Source organism: Ixodes scapularis, unplaced genomic scaffold, assembly GCF_016920785.2.
Source record: "Ixodes scapularis isolate PalLabHiFi unplaced genomic scaffold, ASM1692078v2 PGA_scaffold47__10_contigs__length_4178495, whole genome shotgun sequence".
Taxonomy (NCBI): Eukaryota; Metazoa; Arthropoda; class Arachnida; order Ixodida; family Ixodidae; genus Ixodes; species Ixodes scapularis.
In genome coordinates this window covers 3,604,446-3,621,721 of record NW_024609876.1, presented here as the reverse complement: position 1 = coordinate 3,621,721, position 17,276 = coordinate 3,604,446, and the positions used below count along the sequence as shown (strand labels likewise).

The 17,276-nt window shown below is 43.7% G+C and overlaps 1 long non-coding RNA gene across 1 annotated transcript; it reads left to right on the top strand.

Moving 5' to 3' along the window:
* Window positions 1–1,631: 1,631 nt before the first annotated feature.
* On the top strand, window positions 1,632–15,573 carry LOC121837539. The gene is made up of 3 exons (XR_006078184.1): window positions 1,632–1,786; window positions 3,757–3,925; window positions 15,524–15,573. It is a non-coding gene; the product is annotated as an uncharacterized LOC121837539 (long non-coding RNA).
* The last annotated feature ends 1,703 nt before the right edge of the window (window positions 15,574–17,276 follow it).

Below are 17,276 nucleotides of genomic sequence, written 5' to 3'. Positions count from 1 at the left end.
CAAGTACCGCCAACCATTGTTGTGGAAGCGCTCGAGACACGTGCCATGAGCGGGTGCTCCGCCGCCATTCGCTTCCAAGGCCCGCTCATTTCAGTGCTGCGCCGCCATTTGCTTCCAAGGGCCGCTCGAGACATGGGCCTCGTGCACTCGCGCATTTGACGCTACTTGCAAGACGAGCGCAAACACATCGAGGGGCTTTAGGGCGGACTTCTTCCAAAACCGACGCGCCCCATCGCGGCGAAATACCACGCAGTGCACTGTGGGAACTAGTTGGCCACTCAGTTTTGGTTTCGATACGTGTTGTCCGCCGAACTGTGCGACATTCTTCACGCAAGTGCCCGACTGTTGCTAAAAATAATTTCGTCAATGGACGATACACACTTGCTCACCAGCAACACCAATGTAAAGTTGCGAGCTCGGTTTACGCGAACTTATTGGTTGTTGCAGCGTGTTGACTCGTGCACAAGCAAAATCCCTGCGCTTCGCAGCGTCGAGATTCCCATCAGTGGCTCGTCCACCATACCTCGAAACGCTAAAGGGGTGTCCAAACAGGACACTACAAAACCCGCGACTCCGGCAAATCGTGCCGTGCTCTGCCGCGATCCGCTTCCGGCCGTCGGAGGGAAATTTCCCTCCGTCAATTCTTTCCGGGGGGAAGCTTCCCTCCGTCAAATCTCCCCCTCGCTTCCTCCACGGCGGCCTTGCTCTGCTTATCACGTGGGTCCGGAGAGCCACTCACACGCTCTGTTGGCTGTCGGTCAATTGCTCAAGGCCTCCGCTCACAATACGGAACCGCATCGGACGCCATCACGACGAAAGTGAATCTCGACAAAGAAAGTAGATCCGAGGCGGGCGAAACGCACCCTTCGACGCAGGAATGTCCCAAATCCACCCAAAGCCGGACCTCCTTGGCCTTCGAGCCGAGGCGACGGCGGTACGCGAGGGCGTTGGCGAGGTGAGCCAGACGCAGGTGGCCTGTGACGTCAATCTGAAGAGGAGAGCAGTCGTGATCGTAAAAATTTTCACGACTCCTGCAAACATTTTCACGACTCCGACAGGCCGTAAAAATAGAAGCGTCCGCTTCAATTTTCACGATTTGTCGGAGTCGCGGGTGAAGGGTCGAGTGCAAAAATAAACATGTGTCAATAAGACAAGCTTTACGTATGGTTCGCGCTTGTGCTGAGGCTTCGAGGTCTGGCCATTTAGTTTAGTTTAGAGACCCAAAACGATGCGCACGGGACCAGGAAACGTGAGATAACGGCTGTCGATAATCCATGCTCTTTGTATGATTCCTTCTCGATGTGTCGATCGAAACCGAAATCATGCCGCTCTCCTCCCTGACCTATGCCCTGGCCAACTAGTTCCCAGAGTGCAACGCGCGCAGTGTTGCTTGCACGGATTTATGGAAGTAGTCCCAAATGTGGTCCCAAATCTGCGAGCGCTCGCTATTTCCATGAGCAGTGGTTATCAAAACAAGGTACCTAGGAAAGGTGGCGCAAGCTACCGCCCATTATCAAGGGTATAACAGTACAGTCCAGGTCCAGCTGCAGTCCAGGTTAGCCAGGTTACACGGCTCTGCCAGCTCTGCCAGGTTCGCCAGGTTAGCATCTGTCCATCCATCGATCTTTTCTCAAAGTGTCTCGGGTGGGGCTGGGAAATGCTTGAGGATGTGAAAATGCTCCAATTTCTCCGAGTTTACCAAAGTTTCAAGGTTTCTTCACGATCAATGTGTTCAAGAAAAGCCCACGCTGGGGCAAGCCAGTGACCCTGTCCGGTTGCAACTACGGTGAGCACGATTTGCTTCCTTTGGCCATCAGAATGTTTTCTCGGCAAACCTTGTCGTCTTCAGCATTACGGCGACAAAGCCGTAATGCTGATAGAGATGTCCTCATCAGCGAAGGCCAACAATGGTCACAGATTGGACATGACGATTGCATCAACGGACGGCTGAAACTTGGCACGATGCGGAGCGCTGACTCAGTACTCATTTCCAATTCGTCCAGCGACGGCTTTCTCTGGTGCCTCAAAAGCTCAAAAGAGCCGGGTCAAGACCGAGTATCTGACCCCTCCCCGCATTAATATTTTAGAATAGAGCGTGTCACCCTTCGAAATTTTTATTATATATATATATTTTTTTTTTTTTTTTGCAAAAATAAACTATGCATTGTCGAGTGCTTAGTTTCCGTCCGAATGTGGCCCTAGAGGTCCAAACCTGAGGCCAACGTTCCAGAACCAACCGTTATCTCGAAAGTTGTGAGTGATTTTTTGAAAGTTTCGATAGACAAATGCTGGCTGCTGGAGCCGTTGAATAAATGGAGCTGAATGGCGCAAGTTACTGAAAACGTATTTTGAACAAGATATCGGTTGGTTCTGAATTTTGGCATCCGGTTGGGACCTCTAGAGCTACATTTGGGCCGAAACTGAGCATACAGCGATGCATAGTTAACTTTTGCGTTTAAAAAAATCTAAATTTTTTTTTAACTTACTGTATTAGGGGAGGGGCGGTTGGCTTGCTCTAAAAGTGGCTCTCATGAAATTTTAGTATGAGAAATGCACCACCTAAAGACACCTTTGTGGAAAGTTTATTTCAACACTGTCTGTTGGCTTATTTATATTTTTTTTAAGCCGGTAGAGGGCTTTAGAACCCATTGTAGAATGGGGTTGAGGAGTAATAGCCTGGCATCAGCAGTGCACACATATTGCATTGTAAAGCACCTTTCCATTGTAGCAAACTGGAAATTCCAGATATCTCATTATTTCCTCAATGAGTGTTCAGTCCTTTAGTACATATGCTTTCCCTTTAAATCGCTTGTAACACAAAATTTTTATTGCCATTTGTTGCTTCTGATGTTCGTAAATTGTTGATTTCTCTCATTGTGAATAATGCAGCTACCATAAGTGCCTTTAAATTCGGACAGCTGGGAGAATTATGCTCTGTGCTCTCATAGCTATCAAAGGCCTGTATGTAGCCTTTGATATCTATGATACGTAGCTAGCCTCACAAATGCAAATAACGACAAATGAACTGTGCAAGCTGCTGCCATTGCCAGCATCTCATAGTCATTGTTCAGTTGTTGGAGTGTACATGTGCTGGCTGTCACTTGCAATAGATAGTCATACTTGAAATTTTAGAAATTTTGTGCATTTTGAGATTCATTGTGCACAGAACAAATAGCTCTTAGCACTCAAAATGACCACGCAGCAAAGCTTTTGTTCCCCTTCCCTCTTTCAAAATAAACGTAGGATAACAAAAAAAAAAAGATGAATTTTTGATCAAAATGAATAAAATTTTCCAATGGATCCCAGAGATTTAGAGCTGATAGCAACATTATTAAATTTCTCTGATTTAATATGGAGGCATTTAATTTCATGTTGCAGCTCTAGGCAGTGGAAAACTAGACACATGGGGGAGCTGTTTCTCCTTTTCCTTAGTCTTGGATCTCCATCACAGCCCATACCAGCTGAAGCCTTATTATCTAGCTTTCAACTATTTCTGGGGTTGTCAGGTTTGACCAATCATAGGAATTTATTGTGTTCTCAATATTTTTGTTTATGTTGTCCAAATCCACTATTAATTGCACAAACAACCCTGAAATCAAAAGGATTTGCAATGGTTTGCCCAGTGCTTTTAGTTATAAAACAAATTGTATCTAGTTTTAGGAACCTACTGCAATGACAAAGTGATCTAAGATAGTGACAGTCAAATATGACAGCATTTATTTGCTCACGTTATAGGACTGCTTTAAATTTTTTTAGGTTTCTCAACTTCTACCTGGAACAACAATGGCACACACCTGTGGGAAAAGAACTTTCAAAGGAGGAAGTACTTGCTTGTCAGAAAGTAATTGGACGTTGCCTATCACAGAGGCTGATGGACATTGCCCGTGACCACCTCGCTCGGAATGCCTGGCTACAGATATGATGGGTATTTACTTTCAGTTTTACCAAACCTACATTTATGCGTCTTTACAATTAACAAGCCATAATTTTAGGTCAGCAAAGCTGCCATGTTCATTTATCATGATGATACCATACACATGCTTTAAGGAGAAAGGGAAATAGAGACATTGATGAACTGGCAGCATGAGCATTTATTGAAGGTCCTCAAGAACCACGACGGTTGCAGCGGTGGGCTCAGTAAAGAGGGAGAGAAAAATGAGGTAGCTGACCAAAAGTGAGAAGGAGAAAAATGACCTAGAAGATGGGAAACTGAGTGCTGAGATTTAACCCTAGACCACAAAGAGGTGTGTTGTGGTTGTTGACAGAGACATGCGATTACAGGGTCTAACAAGCTAAGAAACGGGGCTTCTATGTTTCCAGGAAAACTACACATGTTAAAAGCCTTAATTATCTGCACACCTTATGCCACTAGTCATTCCGATGGAAATAGACATTTTCTCTCTGCAATTCTCACCTCGAATAGTACATCTCTCTCCACAACTACAGCCCACCTAGGTCTGAAGTCATTTGTCTGCCCACTTTCCTGTCTTCTAGGTCACTTCCTTCTGACTTATTCCCTCCTTTTTTTCTTACTTACCGCCCAATCCTTTCTTTCTTCAATCTTGCCGCTTAGGCAACTGTTGGCATGGGGCTCATTCCACGCCAAACATCCCAGACGTTACGCTTGACCATTTCCCATTTTAAAAAGAAAATTCATGGCTCTTTACCCCAAAGTCCGTAACCTTTTCCTAAAATACTTGGAATGAAGAGCGTGCTGGTAGGGGTAAAATATAATTAAAGGAAGAACAGAAAAGACCTTTTATGTTGTTTCCTTATTTATATGTTCCCTAAAATATTTTTGCCGAAAACATTTTTTTTACGGCGTGAGCGTGTTTTTATTTCTTAAATGGGCATACAACTAGGCATTCAAAAAAGGAGTGAAAGTCTAATTTTTTTCAAAATGCCTCGGATTTTATTTTATGAAATTCGAATGGCTTTTACCTTGCTATGTTGTGATGTTTATGCAACTTTAATTGTTAAAATAGTTTTAGAAACCTCATCAAAAACCTTTTTTTTGCAATTTTCTTAATCTTTTTTGTTTAATTATCGCTCTGCACCTGGTAATTATAAGTTTTTTTTGCTATTGAAAGCCCTGTAGACATTTTACAAATAAAAAAAAAATGTTTGAAGCCGCATAACGAAATACCTCATGGGAAAAAAAATATTCTAAAGTTGTGAAAAAGTCTTTCTTTTTTTTTTGCCTAAACATGCATTTATTTTATTATGACGTTGTCAGAGTACAAATGTGAAAGATACCGACATTGGAAGAAGAGTTTGTCTTTAATTTCTGAAAGTTTATTCAAAATAATATTTTTTCTAAAGCAAGAAAAAAAAAATGTTGAAGATGAGTTGCCTTTGTTGCAACCTGGCATTGTTTCTTAGCGCCTCTTCACCGCACTACACGCCACCTTACACGAGAGTTGAGAAACTTTGCGATCATGGAAGGCATTTGTTGGTTTAGAATGTGATTTTCGCATAGGCTTCTTTCTACACATGCACATTTTTGACTCGCAATTGCCTCACATATATTGTCACTGTCTACAGCTAAAGAGGTACCGCGGTTTGCCGCGGTCGCTTCCACTTGTCCTTCTTTTTGGCTGTAACGCACACAACAGTGGATATGGTGTGATAATCATAAACGCTGTCACTGCATAGCTAGCTTCTTTCACCCTTTGTACCAGTGTCGGCTCTCCTCACTTTGAAACTTGATGCCTAACGGCCTCACATCGCCTAAAAGAAAGTTATTCCCTCAGGAAACGCAATGTCGACCAAGTGAGATCCCTACTGGCATATTGAAAGGAATGAACCGACAGTAAGGAAGGGCAAAAAACTAGGGGTATTGTTTCGGACGACCACTAATTAGTAGCAATCAGGAATCTAGCCAAGAAATTTTAGTTTTTGTAAGAGTATGGTGACATATTGATGTATGGAGCAGGTCACTCGGCACAGGCAAGTCATCCTGCAGTTGATGCGGATGCTGATGAGGGTAAGCAGGAAATTCTAATTGTTGATGATGATTCTTTTAGAGCGCAGCTCTTAGGCGCCCGTTTCTGGCTTGAGCGGCGTCCCCGTCGCCATAACCGCGCGTTGCATTTTGGGAAAATTTTCCCGCTAAATCTAGCGGAAAAATTTCCCCACTAAGTCTAGCGGAAAAATTTCCCTGTTAAATCCAGCGGAAAAATTTCCCCGCTAAATTTAGCGGAAAAATTTCCTCGCTAAATCTAGCTGAAAAATTTCCCCGCTAAATCTAGCGGAAAAATCTCCTCGCTAAATCTAGCGGAAAAGTTTTCCCGCTAAATCTAGCGGAAAAATTTCCCCGCTAAATCTAGCGGAAAAATTTCCTCGCTAAATCTAGCTGAAAAATTTCCCCGCTAAATCTAGCAGAAAAATCTCCTCGCTAAATCTAGCGGAAAAGTTTTCCCGCTAAATCTACAGGAAAAATTTCTCTGGAAGGCCGCGTGACCCCCACATGACCTCGGGGAGGGGGATCACGTGACCTTGGGGGTCACGTGACCTCAAGATGGGGCGGGGGTGGGGGTCACGTGACCCCTCCCCCTGGTCACGTAACCCCCCCCCCCCAAAAAAAAAAAAGAAAATGTCACCCTTAGTACCCTCCCCTCCTCCTCAAGAGCTGCACTCTAATTCAGCATTACAGGGAGCTGTAAGCGGCTTTTATTTTTTTTTGTTAGGGGCGAAGCTCCTTAGGGGCTAGCCATGTGTGGCGTCGGGTGCTCGTGCTTCGCTCGTGAGTTCATGTGCTCACGAGCACGTGAGCACGTGTTCCTAAGGTTGTGTAAGGCAAAAAAAAAACAAAAAAAAGCGCATCTTTACGTGGTGAATGATGTTGATTGGGGCGAAGCTCTGGTGGTGCTTGTCTGCGTAGACGCTGAGCCGCAGCATGCCGAGCCTTTCGTTCGTTTTCATCCATGTCAGAAAGAGAATGGGTGGTATGGAATGTGGTTATATGCGCATTTGAGCATTTGACCGCAGCGTGACATGGATGAAAACGAATAAAAGGCTCGGCATCCTGCGGCTCAGCGTCTACGCAGACAAGCACCACCAGAGCTTCGCCCCAATCAACATTTTCACAACATTGAGATGCAGTTTTTTTTCTAAATTAGGAGGATAGTTGTATTGTGTTTACTCATTTCTAATGTGTCGCCAACTCTGTTTAGTTGCTGCGGTTCAATTCATGCCTTTTTCGAACCACCTTGACCGTAAAGAAAATTTAAGCTGCATGTCATTTGTTCTGTTATGCTTATGCATACCTGCCAAGTTTTACGATTTTATCGTAAAGTGTCTGCTTTCCAGCGCTTCCTTGAGGTTATCGTATTAACAACAATATTTGTATAATTTTCCGCACCCCCCTGTAAAGAAAAAAATAATTTTGTTTAAGCTGCATCTCACTTGTTTACAAGTTGGGGTTGGCAACACTGGATAATGACTTGTATGCCAGGGGGCGCAGGCTACCGCTCTAGTGATGTAAGGGGTGGTATAGCCGCTACTGAGCTGAGCGTCTAACATCCATCCATCCATCTGAATCCAAAACTAGAAATCTCCTTTGTTGTGGCGAACGTTGTACGTTGTGTTACTGGAACTTTTACTCATGATCCCTTGAAACCATCTTTGCTACAAGATGGCGGGAAAAAAATACTTGCAAGTGTTTATTCCCAGCTATTTATCCGACTTTCCATTTCTGAAGACGTCGCGCAAGGGCGAAATGTGCACATTTTGTAGTATGTCGCTGCGATGTCAACATTTCGCACGCTGGTCGCCAGGACATTCTGTCATCTGAATACAAAAAAACACAAGGGCTCTGCAAATGTAGATGAAACCAACGAGAAGTTCGGAGGGTACTTTAGTCGATCAACGGATTACGACACTACCCGAGCAGAATGCCATTTACGACATTTTTGATTGAACACAACGTGCCGTTTACAGCGGTTGTTGTGGAGACGTTAAAGAGCAAGAACTTTGCTCTTTAACGTCTTCGTTAAACCAGGCACAGGAGAAAGAGTTTTCAGCAAAGTGAAGGAGGCACACACGCAGTTCCGCTCCTCTATGTCGAAAAAGACTCTTGAACAGTTGTTAGTTGTGAGATGCAGCCAGTCTGGAAAGTGCCATGAACAAGTGTTCGACAACAACTTCCTAAGAGAAGCATATGCTGAAACTTCCTCAGTGTTGACCCAACCTTCTACTTCTAAAGAATAAGACATTTCGTGCAATGTATGATGTGTTTGTGCCCTAGTTGAGGCATTTTTCTTAACTAAACCAAGTTTTTGAAGTATAAATCAGTTTTCGTATTCCTTCACACAATAGTAGTGTTTTTTGGCATCCCTTGTAGTATTTTCATCATTGTAGCTTGGCAGGTCTGCTTATGTGACACCTATCCGAGTGAAAGTTGTAATAGTGCATTGATTTATCTGCAGTTGACCTGGTTCACTTGCCTGTCGCTAAACCAGCACGAAAAAGTTTTTAAAGCTGAATATACCGGTTTGGATACAGTACTAGCTTATGTCTTGAGGGACCTGATTTTTATGTGCCTGCATTAAGCGAATAGTTAAGAGGGCTTTCTTTTATGTGCAGTGCCTACCATCAAGATTTCTGGTTTGTTCGCAGAAGTTGAACTTCCTCCGTGCTTTCTTGGTTCATGTGGTTGCCACAAAATCACGTAGGCTAAGAAGCAGTTTCTGATTGATGCTTAAAGACCGACCAACGAAACCATATTCCGCAAGGTAGGAGAATGCCCCTCGCACCCTCCTCTTTTCATTCTCTCCCAAAAATCATGTGACGGCAGGGGCTTCCTTTGTGTCTGCTTTTTCTGTATGGATAATCCTCAAAAAGTGTGCAATGAGCAGCTAGCTGCGAGCGCCACAACGACCTTGAGACGTCCAGGTGCAGGGGTGTGACATGTGCCCCAATTGCGCTAATCTGATACAAACCCAGTTTTCTGCGCCTAGTTGTGCCAAAAACGCGAAATTGGTCGAACTTGCGCCACACTGTGCCAAAAGTAACTCAAAAACGAAAAAACATTTAGGAGCGGCACTAGATTTAGCAGGAAACGAGAGCTTGGTTGGCAACACTCAATCTCGTCGTAGTAAAGTACACGGCACGGGTACAGGGTGGCGCAAGCAACCGCCGGATTTGAAGATTTCAGCTGTAGTACCCTTCTATACCTATGATACGTGCTATTTTCTCCCCTCTTCCTACTACTTTACGCTGTCATTTGTGACTGCATGCTACCGGTGCGCTGTCACGCGGTCTTGCTCTCTGGCCGCGAGAGGTACGTTGCACAGGCTATCAAGATGAGCTAACAAAAATATTCCTTTCGTTTTGAGAGTAAACCTTTTCTTAAAAGTGCTATTGAGCACCTCCATTGTGTAATTGTTCATTTGCATCCGTTATCTCGTCAAAATGGATGGCGCCGTCGCCGTGAGTACTTTCGGTTATCGCACACTTGCTTCCAGTGCGTGAGCAATTGAATGAATCGGTCACACACCCGTATTTAGCGTGCATGTGGTGCTGATAATTTTTCTACCAATTCACTATTCACCTTGTGACTCACTTTTGTGGGGAGTTTTTTTTTTCTACCTGCACGGTGCTTTCTACGAGCGTGCATAGATGTCTAGTTGTAGTAAACCGTGCTTCCCTGTTCATGCTTTTGAATCACCGCTTTAAAAGGTTCTGCACTACAATTAAAAAAATTTAAAAAAAACGGAAAAGGCAAACGCTAGTTTCGTGCGCATAGATGAGGACAGAAAACACAGGCTTGCTGCAAAGTTAGGTGGGTACCAGGTACCTCAGGCTTATGAGGTACCTGGTACCCACCTAACTTTGCAGAAAGCCTGTGTTTCCTGTCCTCATCTATGCGCACGAAACTAGCGTTTGCCTTTTCCGTTTTTTTTTTTTTTTTATTTTTTTAAATATATTTTATCTTGGTGCGTATCGGCACTGATAACTTATTAAAACCAGGGTGGACAAAAATAATGATTAATAAAGAAAAATCTGATTTATGTGATTTATATTATTTTTTATGATTTCAATAGATGAAATCTGCTCTAACATTTTCTGCTCCTAATCTGCTCCAAACTGTAGACTTTTGTGCTTCGAAGTTGCTCCAAAATGCATAAACTGCTGCTCCAAAACAAGAATTTTGTCTCCAAAGCTGCTCCAAAATCCAGATTTTTCTGCTCCAAAAATTGCTCCATAACCTGTTTCACCTGTCTCACCCCTGCAGGTGTTTTCCCTCGTCGACGCGGGCACGCTCAATCCGCGAGATTGAGGAAGCCAGCACGACCGAACGCTTTCTCTCATGAGCTGCAGGTCCGAGGCCGCTCGGTCGGTGGAGATCGAGGGGTCGTGGCGGTATGCTGGGTTCGTACCAGCAGCCGCTCGCTGGCATCGCGCGGCTGATGGAACCGTTCCCGTGTCTGCACAAGGATTGGCTTGCGCAATAAAAGGTTCAGGTCGTCGATAATACATTTATTTCCCAAACTTATAAATCAAGTGGCTTTCGCTAATCTCTTTATTACTGTTTGAAACACATCTCCTCTCATAGGTTGTTCATCCCATTTTGGACTCTCTCGCGTATTTATTCGTCCTTACCTCTGCCTGATGACTGTTTTATAACTTGATAAAGACCTTTAAATATTTGCGCGGGCTTGCGCGATGAACGCTGTCCCGGATTTAATATTGGAAAGATTGGCGTCAGGAGGGGCTAAACAAGCAAACCAAATTTCTTGCTTCTAATGAAGACGGCACGATCATAAGATAGGTCATCCTCCAGGCCGGGAATGTTTGTGCACAGTGATTAAATTATTTACATCTAATTTGACATGCACTATAAATCTGGTACTTTCTCTTAGAAGCAGCATGTTAGTGCACATGAATCCTCCCAGCGTCTTGCCTTCTAATCGCGTGGAAGGAAAATTGAAATATCGCGGGCGTGATCTGTGCAGAAGCCTAGGTTCATTGGTCGCCTATTATTTCTACAAACTCTCTGGCAAAATCACTAGCATATAGCCTGGTGTCCTTTATCCAAGAAGCGAGGTTTTGATAGAATTTCGTTGCTCAGCCACTATGTTTTCGTAGTGGCGCGAAGGAACAAAAAAAGAGAAAGAGAGAGGAAAGCAACGGTTTTTGCAGGCTGATATTTTTTTTTGCAATTGCAATATTTTGTTGTGTTTAGGTATGCTTTTGTGGTGTAAACAATGTTACGCACTTCCCACAAATACTTCATTGTCAACGACAGTTGTAAAGTATTACGCAGTGCCTCGGGTGCTTTGACCTTACGCACTAGAGCGTCACAGGAGCGAGTATTTCTGCAAAATAAATACGAGGACCTATTTCTCCCTTTGAATCCATCACTTTTGTGGAATCACGACGAACACACTTTCACCATGAAATCGTAACAAATAATGATTGATGATGAAATTGATTGGGTCCCAACAGTGGAGCCACATTATTTAGGTTGCAAATAAACTGGGCGTCAATCATGCGATGTGTTTATTTCCACGTTTTAATGTGTTGAGAATAAGTAGCCAAAAAACGCAGTCTGCAGGCTGCTTCCTGGAGTGGCCTGATATCTCCAAAACTCGGGAAGGGGGAGGGGGGGGGGGCGAGAGAGAGAAAGGGGTGGATGTTGTGGGAAGGTGATAATATTTATTTTCACTTAGGAGAGTCGCCGGTCGTTAAAAAGTCGACTCGCCCATAACGGGAAAGCCTGTAGGGCCACATGTATAGTAACCATGAGTAAAATGTGGTATACAGCTATGTTACTGAGAAGTTGCAATAGAGCAAACGATGGGGCATTGTGGAGGCAAGTGAAGCAAAGACCTATCTTATGATCGTGCCGTCAAGCAAGAATTTTGGTTTGCTTGTTTAGCCCCTCCTGACGCCAATCTTTCCAATATTAAATCCGGGACAGCGTTCATCGCGCAAGCCCGCGCAAATATTTAAAGGTCTTTATCAAGTTATAAAACAGTCATCAGGCAGAGGTAAGGACGAATAAATACGCGAGAGAGTCCAAAATGGGATGAACAACCTATGAGAGGAGATGTGTTTCAAACAGTAATAAAGAGATTAGCGAAAGCCACTTGATTTATAAGTTTGGGAAATAAATGTATTATCGACGACCTGAACCTTTTATTGCGCAAGCCAATCCTTGTGCAGACACGGGAACGGTTCCATCAGCCGCGCGATGCCAGCGAGCGGCTGCTGGTACGAACCCAGCATACCGCCACGACCCCTCGATCTCCACCGACCGAGCGGCCTCGGACCTGCAGCTCATGAGAGAAAGCGTTCGGTCGTGCTGGCTTCCTCAATCTCGCGGATTGAGCGTGCCCGCGTCGACGAGGGAAGACACCTGGACGTGTCAAGGTCGTTGTGGCGCTCGCGGCTAGCTGCTCATTTCGCGCTTTTTGAGGATTATCCCTACAGAAAAAGTCGACACAAAAGAAGCCCCTGCCGTCACATAATTTTTGGGAGAGGGTGACAAGAGGAGGGCGCGAGGGGCATTTTCCTACCTTGCGGATTATGGTTTCGTTGGTCATCTTTAAAGCCTGGTGGGCAAGGAATCAACGGCTGCTTTTTCTTCGCTCAGGGGCCGAAAGCGGAGAGAAAGGAGTCGTCAATCTGTGCCTGTCAGGTGAAACATTAGCAATGAGTAGACACGACACAACTATCCTTCTAGTTTAGAAAATAGAATAATTTCCTTTTTAACTTCATCAGCATCCGCACGAACCGCAAAATGACTTGCCTGTGCCGAGTGACATGCTGCATCCATCAATATGTCACCGTACTTTTTTTGGCATATTTTTGATTCCAAGTAGCCAGTGGTTGTTCGAAACAATACCTCTCTTTTTTTCTGTCCTTTCTTACCGTTGGTCCTTTTCTTTTAAAATGCCAGTAGTGACCTCGCTCTATCGATATCGTATTTCTTGAATAGAAGTCTCAGTCAGGCGATGCCAATGCTGTTAGGCATAAATGAAGTATCAAAGTGAGGAGAGCTGATATCGAAACAAAGGGTGCAACAACCCTGGCATGCAGTAGCGGCACGTAGGATTATCACACCATATCCGCTTTTTGCATTACAGCCGAAAAGAAGAATCAGTGGAAGCAGCTGTGGCAAACCGCAACGCGTTTTTAGCTGTAAACAGTGACTGTATATGCAAGTCAAGAATGCACATGCGTAGAACCCCCTGCGAAAATCACTCCCGACTAGCAATTAGGCTGGGGGGGGGGGGGGGAGCTCTATCCCGAAAGAGCACCAAAATTCGAGATGGCAACGACAAAAGTTTTCTACCAGAAAAAGAAAAAAAAAAAAAGCGCAGTGTACACGGATTTAGTATTTTATTTATCTCTGAGAACATAGACTTTATTAGGCCAAAGATTTGTCACTGCTATGTTAATCACTTTCAAAACCACCAAAAGACTCCTCAGAGTCTGTCACAAGAAAAAGTTTGCAGCATTCCGCAGACTATGTGCCGTTGGCTATTTTGACAACCTCTTCAGAAAGAAGCCGGTTGCCAATGGCTCATTCTGCACTTCTTTCGCGCTCCAGGTATGAGTGCATCATCCACGTTTTCACTGAACACCGGCGTGCCGTTACTTAGCTTTCGTCGAAGTTTGACTTTCTTGTAGTTTGGCTGTAGCAAATTTTCAAAATTCTTGTCCCGTTCCCGTATCCGGTAGAGCTTGATGTGTCGAGACGTCAGGTGTATGTTTTTCCCGTTTTCACAATGCCATTGGACGACCTCAATTTTCTTTGCCGCTGTGAAAGAATGCATAGCCGACCTGACAACCCCAAAACAAAGCGACAGTGGTGCGTGGCGACCGGGCAGATAGGGCTGCAAAGTAGGATTGGATTGGATTCTTGGACTGAATTTCGCAGGCCAGTGTTGCCTGGGCACAATCAGGCTGGTACGTGATACGGGTGTGGTGCGGGGAGGGGGGCGCTTTCCCGGAACAGCGAGGAAATGTGAAATTGGCAGTGAAGTTGGGGGGACACTTGCTCAGAATTTCACGGTAAGCTTAAATTGTATCTTCATATTTTCTAATCTCTTTTATGCCTAAAAATAGTGCAACCAAATACTTCTCTAGGGTGCTGTGGGAGGAGGGTGAATACACCTTACTGGGCACTGTAATGCAGTGGCTTTGTCACTGACAGGTTTGACGTCGTTTGTGTGGCTGGATTCGCCGAAGCCTGGGGTTTCCACCTTAAATTGGCTGAGGTGGCTGATGTCACCTATCATAATGGAATACCAGGCAATCGGGTGTTTTTTGTTGCCCATGGAGCTTGTTTTTGAAACTTAAAACAACATACAATGGTTCATCTGGTGAATCAATTAAAATTGTGGCCACCCTCTGTATTGGAAAAAATGACCAGAGTTGATTTCATCTCATCAAATTGACGAGTTGTGTGACATGTGGACAAGTAAAGGAGAAAGACATTAGCTGGCTCAGAGCGTGTGAAAGGGTAGCACTCGATTGCCAGGCCTGCTCAGATGAACATGCATTTTTTTTTTGTCAAGCCTGTCTTGTCCTTGGAGGTGAGCTGTATGCACCGATTCTTACTGACGTCTGTGCAATGTGCGCCGTCAGTAATGTACCACTTGCGCATTGCAGAAGAACACTGGCTGGTGGTAATGTTGGTGTGGGAGTCTGTGTGTCGCACCATCAGGAGAGAATTTGGCACGCTAGATAAACTGTAATAGAAGCGAGTGAAGTAGGCTGTACATTTGCTCTAGAAACATGTTTAGTGCAATATTCATTCTCACAAAAAAATGTTACCTTCGTCTACCAGTTTCAAGTTTGAGTCAATTTCATTGCAACAAGTGTACGGCTGTTCTCTTTAGACTTCATACCAATTGTCATTATGACAAGCAAACAAAGCAATGCATTATCTTTTTATGTTTATTTTTTTTGTTACTATGAGAATTTACGAAATAGCTAACTTATTGCAAATGTTTTCAGTCATCTTGAACACTACATTTGCTTACCACTTTTGAGTTTAATGACGAAAACACCATTTTTATTGCCCGGTTGTGGTATGTTTATGCATGTTCTGTACAGTTGTGCACTGTATCGTTTTCACTGGATATATCTGAAAATGTTTATGCAAAGTAGTCATAATGAACAGTGTATAGGGTGTTTTCACTGACGTGATTTCGTCCACCATTTTGTTGTTGCGATCTGTGTGGAATGTGCCAAACTCGAGCATTTCAAGGATTTACATGCCTTCTCAAATGCGTAGAGCACCGCTGACATCATTTCAACCGGTTACGATGTAATCCTTCAATGTAGTAAATTTGTTTCAAAAACCAAACTAACAACAAAATGGCGGATTGACGTCATGCGCAAACAACCTATAGTAGAGTGCCTTGAATGCATTTGTGACTGCTGTCTTTGGCCATCCTATGCTGCTTATGCATTTAAGGTAGCCCCAAAATGGTGACAAATTATGTCGCAGGAGCTGGATGCTGTGTTATGTCGCAATCCTAATGGTTGGCCCTATGTGTTCCAGCGAATAATAGGAAACACAAGTGTCGCTCTTGTAGCGTCCCAACTCCTGGCTGCTGAATCTTACATGGACTATCAAGCTGGAGACGAGCTACAGCACAACAGGGGCCTACCGCACCCGCCTTCTGCTGCTCTACCACCACCAGGATCGTGGCATGGAACAGCATGACACTTCTATGACGTTGTCAGGCAAAGATAGAGGGAACTAAAATAAAGTGACGATGAGCATAGCACTCGGGAACATGTTCCAGGCACCATTAGAATGTGCTAGTAGAGGCCCATTGATGTAGCCCATTAGAATGTCCCAGTAAGGGCAAATACATCAGTAGGCCGATATTGGACCAATACACCAACATGCCTCTACTGAACCAAACACACAAATAGGCCTCTAATAAACCAATACACCAGTAGTCCTCTATTTGACCAATACACCAATGGGCCTCTATCGGTACTATAGGACCCACCTACTTTTTACAATAGGAATCTACTGGTCTATCAGTTTACTGGTTTATTATTGTAATTTTTGCTGGGGATGTGATAGCACAACATATTTTATTGCATATGTTCTAATGTTAGCTGCATATGTTATGAGCCTTACATATTGTTTACAGGTGTACTTTGAAAATATTGAGGTCAGTGCCATTTCTAACTCCAAACCCTCGATTAAGTAATCTTGTTCATTATTTCGAGCAAAAATAAATTATTAAATTTAGTTCAGTTGTACCACAGCTGCTGCCCTTGCCAGGGAGAATTTATTTGAGGAAGTATAATATCTGTAGTAGGGCCTCTCACCCTTGACATTTAGGCTGCTGCAAAACATGGCACCAGCTGTTTTGTGTGTTTTCTTTTTGAGGAACGTCTTTCCTGTAAAATCCACATTCAGGATGATTATCACAGCGAAATCTCTGGAGTGCTGGACACAATTTATGATACTTGGCATGGCACGGGTATAGTATTATATCAGTGCCCGGCGTCACTATTTTCTAGCACCATGTTTAATGCACACCTTTAATGCATACCCTGATGATGGCCTTAAGACAAAGTACATTGGATAGTAATCACCCTACGTAAACGACATTTACATGCTGGTCCACGTCTTTCATCAGCCTGTATACGTAAATATCCCCATTCGATAATAATAAACCTACGTGAAAAACGTTTACACGCTGGTACACATCTTTCATGAGCATTTATGTAAATATTCCACAGTGAGCATTAAAAATTGGCTGTATTTTCACATATGTTAGGAAATCTTGGACTATGTGAACACATGTAAAAAAAAAGTTCAGATGCATGTATGCCCTCTGCTATTACAACTTATTTTCATCACACTTCCGGCGCACCAAGGAAGCAATAGACAATGTGTTTGATTTTACTTCAAACAGACCTGTTTAGCTGTGCAATGTACACTAATTCGGTTTGTACAGGCGAGTTATATGGCTAGTGGGACATAATTAGCATGCCGTGATTTCGGATAAAACCGAAAAACTCAAACAAACATTTGCCAATAAAATTTTATAAAATTAGATTTATCCGATAAACTCACATTTTTGATGTCCCAGTGTAAAAAAGGAAAGGAAAAGAAAAAAAACAAATGCGTAAGCATGCCTTTCCTTTATCTGCTGAAAAAAGAAGTTGTCTTTCTTGGTGGCTGCATGCGATGAGTGATAGGAACCTTTATCTTGTTGCATGGCGGTGTATATATCTGATGGGGATCGACAGTTTGCCGACGTTTGGTGTTATATTAAATCGGTTGA